This window comes from Salvelinus sp. IW2-2015, unplaced genomic scaffold (assembly GCF_002910315.2).
Source record: "Salvelinus sp. IW2-2015 unplaced genomic scaffold, ASM291031v2 Un_scaffold1946, whole genome shotgun sequence".
In the NCBI taxonomy this organism is placed as follows: Eukaryota; Metazoa; Chordata; class Actinopteri; order Salmoniformes; family Salmonidae; genus Salvelinus; species Salvelinus sp. IW2-2015.
The window spans coordinates 99,918-113,344 of NW_019943301.1; the positions used below are offsets into that span (position 1 = coordinate 99,918).

Genomic DNA, 13,427 nt, shown 5'->3' on the forward strand with positions numbered 1-13,427 from the left:
GTGGTGTGTGTTAGTGTGTGTGTGTGTGTGTATATGATGTGTGTAGTGGTGTGGTGTGTGTAGTGATGCGTGTTTAGTGGTGTGTACTGTGTGTTGTATATGATGTGTGTAGTGGTGGTGTGTGATGTGTGTAGTGGTGGTTTAAGTGGTGTGTGTGTGTGTGTATGAGTGTGTAGTGGTGTGTTGTGATGTGGTAGTGGGTGTGTGTGTGTGTGTATGATGTGTGTATGGTCTGTGTACTGACCGATGCGACCGTGCCGACTCTGTCTGATGTTCTTTTCATAACGTCTGTGTGTTGCGCCGCGGGGACGGGAGTCCTCCGAGAATACCACAAGGTGTGTTATACTGTAGAGGATGTTTCCCCTGCGCAGGAATCACCGTCTGAACACACAGTATGAGGCATTAGATACAACAGTCAGTATATATATATACTATATATAGGATGTTCCCTGCTGCACGGAACTCACCCCCGTCTGACCACACAGTATGAGGCATTTAGATACAAACAGTCCGGTAATATAGTATATATATATATATATATATACCACACAAATCACATTTTATTTGTCACATACACATGGTAGCAGATGTTAATGCAAGGTGTAGCGAAACTGCACACACAACACACACGAGGCATTAGTCGCCAACAAGTCCGAGGCATTAGCGCAACAGTCAGTATACGACGGCATTAGTCCGCAACAGTCAGTATACGAGGCTTAGTTCGCAACAGTCAGTATACGAGCATTAGTCGCAAACAGTCAGTATACGAGGCATTAGTCGCAACAGTCAGTATACGGAGGCGATTAGTCACAACAGTCCAGTATATCGAGGCATTAGTCACAACAGTCCAGTATACGAGGCATTATGTCACAACAGTCAGTATACGAGGCATTAGTCACAACAGTCCAGTATGAGCATAGTCACAACATGTCAGTATACCGAGGCATTAGTTCACAACAGTCAGTATACGAGGCATTAGGTTACAACAGTCAGTATGAGGCATTAGTCACAACAGTCCAGAATACGAGGCATTAGTTACAACGTCAGTATACGAGCGCAATTAGTACAAAACAGTCAGTATGAGGCATTTAGTCACAACAGTCAGTATGCAGGGCATTAGTCACAACCAGTCAGTAGAGGCATTAGCACGAACAGTGACAAAGGTTTAATCTGCACAGGAGAAAAATGAGATTCAATCATTTGGTTCAAGTTAGAAGGAAAAGCAGCATGAGAACAGGCAAGATGGACTGAGTTGTCTAACCATCAGGTTCACCATTGCTACTCCATGGATATCAGTCTGAAAGTACCTGTAAACATAAGCAATATTCTGTACAAAGCAGAATGTCTAAATGAAATGTTTAAGTACTCTTATTCTTACTGTTGTCTTTTTTGACAGGAGGAGGTGTAGGGTAACCACAGGACAGAGTGTGTACCCAACTTTTTGCGGTCGCCGGTAGTTTTGTTCACTTGCAATTTTTAATCTCCCTGACGCATTTCACGTGATTCACAATACGTAAACAACAGGAATGTCATCCAAAACATGTATTCCCAAGCAATTCAGAGCTCAGAAAGTGCCTTGTAAAATTGTGTGACGCTTGGTCTGTTTTTGGGGTCTGTGCTTCGGTTAAACTCGGCCAACTTGTGACCCTATTGTGCCAAGTCGGCGTGCAATTCAAAGATACAATCCGAACACCGCTTCAACACGCACAGGCCGCTACACACACCACACAGCCGCTACACACACACACAGGCCGCCTACACACACACACAGGCCGCTACACACGACACACACACAGGCCGCTACAACACACACAGCCACACCACACACACACACAGCCCCACACACCAGCCCACAGGCCCCACACCACACACACCCTAAGCCCACACACACAACACCCAGGCCCCTACACACACACACAGGCCTACACACACACACAGGCCCTACACACACAACACAGGCCCCTACACACACACACAAGCCCCTACACACACACACAAGCCCTACACACCACAGGCCGCCACACACACAAGGCCGGCCACACACCAGGCCGCCCCACACAGGCCGCCACACCACACACCACACAACACACACAGGCGCACACACACAGGCCGCCACACACACACACAGGCGCACACACAACACACACAGCGCCACACAACAACAGGCCGCCACCACACACACACAGGCGCCACACAACCACACAGGCCGCCACACGACACACACAGGCCGCCACACACCACACACAGGCCCCACACACACACACAGGCCCCTACTACACAACACAGCAACCCCACAGCTACACACCACACAGGCCCCTACACACACAGGCCCCTACACACACACACACAGCCTACACACACACACACAGGCCCCTACACACACACACACACAGGCCCGCTACACACACCACACACACAGGCCCCTACCACACACACACCACAGGCCCTACACACACCACACCGCTACACACACACACAGCCGCACACACACAGCACACACACAGGCCCTACACACACACAGGCCCCTACACACACACACACACACAGGCCCTACAACACACACACACAGGCCCCTACACACCACAGGCCCTACACACACACACACAGCCGCTACACACACACACACAGGCCCCTACCAACACACACAGGCCCCTACACACACACAGGCCCCTACACACACACAGGCCCTACACACACACAGGCCCCTACACACCACACAGGCCCCTACACACACAACAGGCCCCTACCACACACACAGGCCCCTACACACAGGCCCACAGCCCGGCTTACACAGGCACCACACGGCCCCTACACACACAGCGCCCCTACACACACAGGCCCCTACACACACAGGCCCCTACACACACAGGCCAGCGTACTGAAAGTGGGGTTTAGAACACCACAATGTGGATATGTTGTCTCAGATTATCTCCTACATATGGACAATAACAGCAGACAAATGGTAAAGTATGTTCAAAGTAAGTTTTTATTCAACAGTCTGACTTGTGATGGGACTGTTCACAAAAAGTGAGCCTACATGTTAGAGACGAGAGAGGAGTCGCGGAGGCCAACGGACGGGGTTGAACCCCATTTGTTCCTACCTGGTCAAGTCTGTCAGCGATGCCAGTCTAGTTCTAGAATTTAGAGTTACGCTTGGATATTATCATATTTAAGGATGTGGTATATTATAAGTCTTCCAAATAGACTGTTGTTGGCAATGAGCATATTTTGGAAGTTGGATTAGCAAAAATACATACAATGAGATGAAAAAGATTGACATGGTTGGAGACTAACCCTTCATTTATCATGGAAAAATGTATTTTATGAAAGTTTGAGTTTTGTAGTAAAAGTCATTGTGAATGGTGAGATGATCCTACTCAGACGGAGGAGGCTAGTGCTACGCTGTCTGCTGAAACTCAGAATGGCTCCCAATATCCTGCAAAAACAAACACTGCAGTAGCGTAGCCAGTGATGTGTTGGCGGACCTGCAGAATGCTGGGTAGGCAACAAAAAATAATAATAACTTCCTGCAATTCTCCAGAAAATATGCCATTGTACACATTTTGCCATAGAGCAGAGGAAAATGTGCAGTTTTAAAGCTAATTAAAAAGGTAAAATATAGGTGTTGACTGTGATAAAGGCACTGGATGATGAGCTGTCTTGTTTGTTAAATGAACAAATGAAATAGGCAGTGGCATGGTACATATAGCCATAGAAGCACAGTGACATGCTTCAATGGAGTCATATTGAAGGCCTATTGGGGGTGTGGCTTTCAGTTATTTTTGGCAACCCATCCCATGAGAGTGAATGTCATTCCAGTTCACTGCTTGAATTCTCTCTGGTGTTTGCATGTTTAGATAAAAATACAATGTCCCGTTTGGAACACTGACAAGTAGAGAGCATTAAATAAAATATATTTTAAAAGTTTTTGCTCAATCTGATTGGGTGGCACCATCCGTGYCTACGTGGCTGAGTTAGGTTGAGTCACCCTCAGATTCATCACAACACGTGACAACGGAGTTGATAGAGATTAGGGTTTTGGGAGGGGATTCACTGTGTATGTGTCTGGTGTGTTTTGCGTACCTTGCGTCGGTTGTTGTTGATGGAGCCGTCTTCCTCCCGGTTACAGACTGTCTCATCCTGATCCTCTAGGTCGTCATCTTTCAGACTGGGGGGGAGAGAATATACACACATTATACACCCCAACACTCCTGATCCTCTAAGTCATCTTTCAGACTGGGGGGAGAGAATATACACACATTATACACCCCAACACTCCTGATCCTCTGGGTCGTCATCTTTCAGACTGGGGGGAGAGAATATACACACATTATACACCCCAACCCTCCTGATCCTCTGGGTCGTTATCTTTCAGACTGGGGGGGGGGAGAGAATATACACACATTATACACCCCAACACTCCTGATCCTCTAAGTCATCTTTAATGTGTGTATGTGTACACACACAGATAGCTAGTTAGCTGGATAGAGACCTGACCTCAAACCCATCGAATACCTTTTGGATGAATTGGAACGCTGACTGCAAGCGTCCAACATCAGTGCCCATCCTCACTAATGCTCTTTTTTTTATTTATCCGTTATTTTACCAGGTAAGTTGACTGAGAACACGTTCTCATTTGCAGCAACGACCTGGGGAATAGTTACAGGGGAGAGGAGGGGGATGAATGAGCCAATTGTAAACTGGGGATTATTAGGTGACCGTGATGGTTGAGGGCCAGATTGGGAATTTAGTGGCTGAATGGAAGCAAGTCCCCACAGCAATGTTCCAACATCTAGYGGAAAGCCTTCCCAGAAGAGTGGAGAGTGGAGGCTGCTATCACAGCAAAAGGGGGACCAACTCCATATTAATTCTCGTGAATGAGCAGGTGTCCACATACTGTTGGTCATGGAGTGTATGTGCACTCACACCCTTCCTATTTTATTCAGCTAAATTCAATTAATATTCTTACAATAAAATCAGAAAATAAAATTACACAGGACTTGACCATATCTAGTCTGCTAAATGAACAAGCCTACAGCCTATAGCATGGAGCATAGCCAGATAACATATAATAGGACAACTCATTCCATTTTTATAAAATACATTTTCTTCATATGTTTCTTTAGACCTGCCTAAAATAATGGATTTATTGTGGTTATATTCAATTGATTTATTAGAATGTAGATGTTCCAAAGGTGTGCATCATTGGCTTGTAAGTGTGGAGGCCTGGAGATGGTAAACGTATTTATGTTAATTAAACGGTCAGATACCGTGAGACCGGCAGTCTTTTGCAATAACCGGCTGAAAAAATGTCATGACCGCCACAGCCCTAGTTGTGGTGCTGTCGTCTGAGGAGACCATAGAGGACTTTTTCCATTTGGTTGTGGTGCTGTCGTCTGAGGAGGAGATAGGACTTTTCATTGTGTGTTGCTCCTACAAATTCTTTAGGAAACACAGTGGTAGCACAGTACTCCGGGGTAAAACTGAAAAGACTTGTTGATCAGATGGAAAGGCCACATTGCCAGTCATTTTGAAATCAAGTGACAACATCACGGAGATGCTTGGTGAAATATGGCACAGATGTGAGAGGCCACAGTCTTATTGAAAGCAGTAACAGGGCAGAGCTTTGCTAACATTCAAGTCTGCAAGAGTATGTAGTTGACAGAACAGTAGGTCAGCAAGATGAGACGAGAGGGAGTATAAAGCACTGTTTTTCAGCACTTTGGATGCCGTGCTGGGGGAAATGTCATCAAGAAGGAAATAGTCAACTGGTGGAAGCTCGGCGTGCCATGGATCCTTAGAGCCAAAACTGTTTGAATGTGAACAAGGTCAAGCTATTGCTGGATCTAACCAAAACTGAACCAGTGGAAGCAAGAGTTTGTGGCTTGCACATTCTTGCAAAGTGAAATCACAATCACAGCCAGCAACAAACGGACCCCACTCAATCTTCTTCAAAGATACGGTGAGCCTTTGTCAGCAATGCCAACTGTGCTGTTGGTACTGAAACATGGATTAAAACCTCTATGGGATCGGTGTCCCTAAACCGGGACAGTTGTTGCTAACGTGCGCTAATGTGACTAGAATGACACAAGTAACATCCAACTTTGCAGGACATAAACATGTCTTCTATGGGCAGAATGCAGTTAGATTAACAAGAATTTAAGCTGTGTCCAATTTACAGTAGCTATTACTGTGAAAAAAGATCATGCGAGAGTGCGCAACAAAACACTTATCACGGCAACTGGTTTGATACATTCACCTCTGAAGGTAAATATTGTACTTACATTCAGTAATCTTACTCTGATTTGTCATCCTGAGGGTCCCAGACATATAATGTACCTCAGATTTGTTTGATAAAATCCACTTTTCTATTCAAAACATTGCGACTGGGTTCTACAGTTCAATCTTGGTTTCATCAGACCAGAGAATCTTGTTTCTAATGGTCTCTGAGTCCTTTAGTTGCCTTTTTATTTTTTTTACTCCAAGTGGGCTGCCATGTGCCTTTTACTGAAGTGGCTTCCATCTGGCCACTCTACCATAAAGGCCTGATTAGTGGAGTGCTGCAGAGATGGTTGTCCTTCTGGAAGGTTCTCCACAGAGGAACTCTGGAGCCATGTCAGTGACCATCGAGTTCTTGGGGACCTCCCTGACCAAGGCCCATTTCCCCGCTTGCTCAGTTTGGCCAGACGGCCAGCCCTTGGAAAAGTCTTTCTGGTTCCAAACTTCTTCAATTTAGGAAKGATGGAGGCCACTGTGTTTTTGGGGACCTTCAATGCTGCTGAAATGTTTTTGTACTCTTTCCCAGATCTGTGCCTCGACACAATCCTGTCTCGGAACTCTACGGACAATTCCTTCGACCTCATGGCTTGGTTTTTGATCTGACCTGCACTGTCAAATGTGGGAGCTTATATAGAACGGTGTGTGCCTTCCCAAATCATTATCTACACTTACAAACAGCATAGCATTACAGCAGTATGTACCGGTATGTTAGCTACGCTGTCCTTACGAACCACATATCATTACAGCAGTATGTACCGGTATGTTAGCTAGCTACGCTATCCTTACGAACCACATATCATTACAGCAGTATGTACTGGTATGTTAGCTAGCTACGCTGTCCTTACTAACCACATATCATTACAGCAGTATGTACTGGTATGTTAGCTAGCTACGCTGTCCTTACTAACCACATATCATTACAGCAGTATGTACTGGTATGTTAGCTACTACCTGTCCTTACGAACCACATATCATTACAGCAGTATGTACCGGTATGTTAGTAGCTACGCTTCCTTACAACCACATATCATTACAGCAGTATGTACCGGTATGTTAGCTAGCTACTCCTTACTAACCACATATCATTACAGCAGTATGTACCGGTATGTTAGCTAGCACGTCCTTTACTAACCCATATCATTACAGCAGTATGTACTTATGTTATAGCTACGCTGTCCTTACGAACCACATATCATTACAGCAGTATGTACTGGTATGTTAGCTACACTGTCCTTACGAACCACATATCATTACAGCAGTATGTTACTGGTATTTAGCTAGCTACGCTGTCCTTACTAACCACATATCATTTACAGCAGATTACTGGTATTGTTAGGTAGCTACGCTGTCCTACGAACCACATATCATTACAGCAGTATGTAACTGTATGTTAGTAGCTACGCTGTCCTTACGAACCACATATCATACAGCAGCATGTACTGGGTATGTTAGTAGCTACGCTGTCCTTACGAACCACATATCATTACAGCAGATGTACTGGTATGTTAGGTAGCTATGCTGTCCTTACGAACCACATACATTAACAGCAGCATGTACTTGTATGTTAGGTAGCTATGGCTGTCCTTACGAACCACATATCATTACAGCAGCATGTACTTGTATGTTAGTAGCTATTGCTGTCCTTACGAACCACATATCATTACAGCAGCATGTACTGGTATGTTAGGTAGCTATGCTGTCCTTACGAACCACATATCATTACAGCAGCATGTACTGGTATGTTAGCTAGTTACCTAACGTTAGTTGGCTACTAATACATCAAACTTGCCAGGCAGTATTATTAACTATCTGCTATCTAACTAACTACCCAACATGTATTGACATTCTTAGCTAAGCGGTATAGTAGTACGTTTTAATGGACATAGCCAGAATTAACTATCTACTCACTCTTGCGCAGAATAACTGATGAATTTACGAACGCTCAACAYCCATTTAATATGGCCGGTGTCAGTAAACGTCGGCAAAAAAAAGCTTAATTAAATTGTTGCCAGCAGCAGTTACAGTCACCAACGCTCTGGATAACATGAAAACAGCCTATCCAGAACTGCTAGGGCGAGTAAAATGGTCAGAGTGAGGTGTTCTCTCATTTGTGTCTGGAAGTAGCTGGCCAATGTTAGCCAGTGCTGTTGAATGCTCAGATCAACCCTAGTCCTCGGCCAGAGCGTCCAGTGTGTGCTCTGAATGCGCCGAGAGCAAATCACTCTGAATTGACAAACGGTTAATCTGACAACGCTTTACGAACGCCCAGAGCTCACTCTGGCACTCCAGATGTAATTTACGAACACACCCAAAATCGTAAAATGTTTAGCCAGTCATTTGTTATGCTAACAAGAGGTTGCATAGCGACAGGCAAAGCTCTAGTACGCTCAACTGAAACAATATTGTTTGTTAATAACAGCTATTCCCAAACTGTGGGGGTACGCCAAATAAAAATGTGATTCCCATTTTCAAACAATCCATTTAGATTTTCCAACGTACTTTGGGTGAGTCGTCATCTTTCAGACTGTGGGAGAGTAGAATATACACACATTATGACACCCCAACACTTCCTGATCCTCTCAATCATCTTCAGGACTGGGGGAAGAGAATTATACACCACATATACACCCCAAACACCTCCTGATCCTCTGGGTCGTATCTTCAGACTGGGGGGAGAGAATATACACACATTATCACACCCCAAACCCTCCTGATCCTCTGGATGTCTATCTTTCAGCACTGGGGGGGAGAGAATAACACCACATTATAACACCCAACACTCCTGATCCTCTAAGTCATCTTTAATGTGTGTATGTTAAGCACAGCACAGATAGCTAGTAAGCTGGATAGAGACCTGAACCTCAAACCCATCGAATACCTTTTTGGAGTGAATGAACGCTGGACTGCAAGCGTCGTCCAACATTCAGTGCCCATCCTCACTAATGCTCTTTTTTTATTTATCCGATTATGTACCAGGTAAGTTGACTGAGAACACGTTCTCATTAGTGCAGCAACCACCTGGGAATAGTTACAGGGGAGAGGAGGGGATGAATGAGCCAATTGTAACTGGGGTTATTCAAGGGACCGTGATGCGTTGAGGGCCAGATTGGGAATTTAGTGCTGAATGGAAGCAAGTCCCCACAGCAATGTTCCAACATCTAGGGAAACCTTCCCAGAAGGAGTGCGAGATGGAGCTTGCTATCACAGCAAAAGGGGGCACCAACTCCATATTAATTCCTCAGTGAATGAGCAGGTGTCCACATACTGTTGGCATGGAGTTATGTGCACTCACACCCTTCCTATTTTATTCAGCTAAATTCAATAATATCTTACAATAAAATCAGAAAATAAAATTACACAGGACTTGACCAACTAGTCTGCTAAATGAACAAGGCCTACAGGCCTATTAGCATGGAGCCATAGCACAGTAACATATTAACTAGACACTCATTCCATTTTTATAAAATACATTTTCTTCAATGTCTTTAGACCTGCCTAAAAATTAATGGATTATGTGGTTATATTCAATTGATTTATTAGAATGTAGATGTCAAAGGTGTGCATCATTGGCTTGTAAGTTGGAGGCCTGGAGATGGTAAACGTATTTATGTTAATTAAACGGTCGAGAACCGTGAGACGGAGTTCTTTTGCATAACCGGCTTGAAAAAATGTCATGACCGCCACAGCCCTAGTTGTGGTGCTGTCGTCTGAGGAGACCATAGAGACTTTTCCATTTGGTTGTGTGCTTGTGCGTCTGAGGGAGGAGATAGGACTTTTCGATGTGTGTTTGCTCCTACAAATTCTTTAGAAACACAGTGGTAGCACAGTACCTCCGGGTAAAACTTGAAAAGGACTTGCTTGATGCAGATGGAAAGGCCACATTGCAGTCATTCATTGAAAATCAAGTACAACATCACGGAGATGCTTGGTAGAATTATGCACAGATGTGAGAGGCCACAGTCTTATTGAAAGCATAGTAACAGGCCAAGAGCTTGCTAAACATTCAAGTCTGCCAAGGAAGTATGTATTGACAGAAACAGTAGTCCAGCAAGATGAGACGAGAGTGGGAGTATTAAAGCACTGTTTTTCAGCACCTTTGGATTCCGTCTTGGGGAAATGTCATCAGAAGGAAATAGTCAACTGCGTGAAGCTCGGCGGCCAGATCGCTAAGCCAAAAACTGTTTGAATGTGAAACAAGGTCAAAGTATGTCTTTTTTTTGATCTAACCAAAAAACTGAACCAGTGGAAGCAGAGTTGTGGCTTGCACATTCTTGCAAGTGAAATCACAATCAACAGCCAGCAAACAAACCGGACCCACTCAATCTTCTTTCAAAGATTACTGGTGAGCGCTTGTCAGCAATGCCAACTGTGTGTTGTACTGAAACATGCGATTAAAACCCTCTATGGGATGGTGTACCCTAAACCGGCGACAGTTGTTGCTAAACGTGCGCTAATTGACTAGAATGACACAAGTAACATCCAACTTTGCAGGACATAAAATGTCTTCTATGGGCAGAATGCAGTTAGATTACAAGAAATTTAAGCTGTGTTCCAATTTACAGTAGCTATTACTTGAAAAAAAGATCATGCCCGAGAGTGCGCAACAAAACACCTTATTCACCGGCAACTGGTTTGATACCATTCACCTCTGAAGGTAAATATTGTACTATACATTCAGGTAATCTTACTCTGATTGTTCACCTAGGTCCCAGACAATATAATGTACCTCAGATGTTGTTTGATAAAATCCACTTTTTATTCAAACCATTGCCGACTGGGTTCTACAGTTCAATCTGTGGTTGTCATTCAGACCAGAGAATCTTGTTCTAATTGTCTACTGAGTCTTTAGTTGCCTTTTTATTTTTTTACATCCAAGTGGCTTCCATGTGCCTTTTACTGAAAGTGCTTCCATCTGGCCACTCTACCATAAAGGCCTGATTAGTGGAGTGCTGCAGAGATGGTTGTTCCTTCTGGAAGGTTCTCCCACAGAGAACTCTGGAGCCATGTCAGTGACCATCGAGTTTCTTGGGGACCTCCCTGACACAAGGCCCTTCCCCGGGCTTGCTCAGTTGGCCAGACGGCCAGCCCTTGAAAAGTCTTTCGGGTTCCCAAACGTTCTTCAATTTAGGAATGATGGAGGCCACTTGTTTTTGGGGACGCGTTCAATGCTGCTGAAAGTTTTTTACTCTTTTCCCAGATCTGTGCCTCGACACAATCCTGCATCGGAACGTCTACGACAATTTCCTTCGACCTCATGCTTGGTTTTTTGATCTGACTGCACTGTCAAATGTGGAGCGTTTATATAGAACCGGTGTGTGCCTCCCCAAAATCATTTATCTACACTTTACAAACAGCATTAGCATTACAGCAGATGACCGTATGTAGCACGCGTCTCGACACATGTTAAGTAGTCCGATTACGCTACGTTCCTTACGAACAATATCAACAGCAGTATACTGTATTCACTACTACCTGTCCTTCACATGTTTACACGGCGTATGTTGCTAGACGTCCTATAACCCTTACTTAGCATACTGGTGTAGCTAGTCCTACGAACCACATATCATACAGCAGTATGTACCGGTTAGGTGTGTTCACTCCACATTCATATGTTATGTAGCTAGCTGTAATCCTTACTAAACCACATATCATTACAGCAGTATGTACCGAGTATGTAGCTAGCACCGTGCCTTTACTAACCATCATATCATTACAGCAGTAAATGTACTTATGTTGTAGCTACGCTGTTCCTACGAACACATATCATTACAGCAGTATGTACTGAGTTATGCTAATGCTACCACTGTCCTTACGAACCACTGATCATTACAGCAGTGATGTACTTGGTATGTTAGGCTAGCTACGCTGTCCTTACTAACCACATATCATTTACAAGCAAGACCGGATTATACTCACTGCGTCACATATATAGTTCAGTTGTAGCTACCTGTCCTTACGAACCACAAGTGCATTACAGCAGCATGTACACGTTGTATGTTAGCTAGCTTACGCTGTCCTTACGAACCACATATCAACAGCAGTATGTACCGGTATGTTAGAGCGTACACTGTCCTTACTGAACCACTATCATTACAGCAGATGTACCGGTATGTTAGCATACCACTTGTCCTTACCGACACATACATTAACAGCATAGCATGTACCGTGTATGTTAGCTGTGCTACGCGTCCTTACGACCAAAATACGCACATGATGCATTACAGCACGTGCTATGCTACATTCGGCAGTATTAGTATGTTAGTAGCTATGCTGTCCTTACGAACCACATATCATTACAGCAGCATGTACTGGTATGTTTAGGTAGCTAGCTGTCCTTACGAACCACATATCATTACAGCAGCCATTACTGGTATGTTTAGCTAGTTACCTAACGTTAGTATTGGCTACTAATAATCAAACTTGCCAGCAGTAATTATTAACTATCTGCTATCTAAACTAACTACCCAACAGTGTAGTTGACATTCTAGCTAAGCGTATTAGTAGTACGTTTTAATGGTACATAGCAGAATTAACTATCTACTCACTCTTGGCGCAGAATAACTGATGAATTTACGAACGCTCAACACCATTTAAGTTATGGCCGGTGTCAGTAAAACGGTCGACAAAAAAAAAGCTTAATTAAATTGTTGCCAGCCAGCGTTACAGTCACCAACGCTCTGGATAACATTGAAAACAGCCTATCCAAACTGCAGGCGAGTAAAATGGTCAGAGTAGGTGTTCCTCATTTGTGTGCTGGAAGTAGCTGGCAATGTTAGCCAGTGCTGTTGAATGCTTCAGATCAACCCTAGGTCCTCGCCAGAGCGTCCAGTGTGTGCTCTGATGCGCCGAGAGCAAATCACTTGAATTGTACACAAACGGTTAATCTGACAACGTTTACCGAACGCCCCAGAGCTCACTCTGGCACTCCAGAGTTAATTACGAACACACACCAAATCGTAAAATGGTTAGCCAGTCATTTGTTATGCTAACAGAGGTTGCATAGCGACAGGCAAAGCTCTAGTACGCTCAACTGAAACAATATGTTTGTTAATAACAGCTATTCCCAAAATGTGGGGGTACGCCAAATAAAAATGTGATTCCCATTTTCAAACAATCCATTTAGATTTTCCAACGTACTTTGGGTTGAC

At 44.2% G+C, this 13,427-nt stretch overlaps 1 long non-coding RNA gene across 2 annotated transcripts in view; it reads right to left on the reverse strand.

Annotated features, from left to right (window-relative positions):
• Window positions 1-242: 242 nt before the first annotated feature.
• The window catches only part of LOC112072499 (uncharacterized), a 14,616-nt gene continuing 1,431 nt past the window's right edge, over window positions 243-13,427 (reverse strand). Inside the window, exons 2-3 of one of the 2 annotated variants that reach the window (XR_002894329.2) lie at window positions 4,084-4,168; window positions 243-381 (exon numbers count right to left, since the gene is read on the reverse strand). This is a non-coding gene — a long non-coding RNA (uncharacterized lncRNA). Of the gene's footprint in view, window positions 382-1,151; window positions 1,171-4,083; window positions 4,169-13,427 lie in introns of those variants that run through there. The other variant, XR_011476220.1, reaches the window with a different exon arrangement.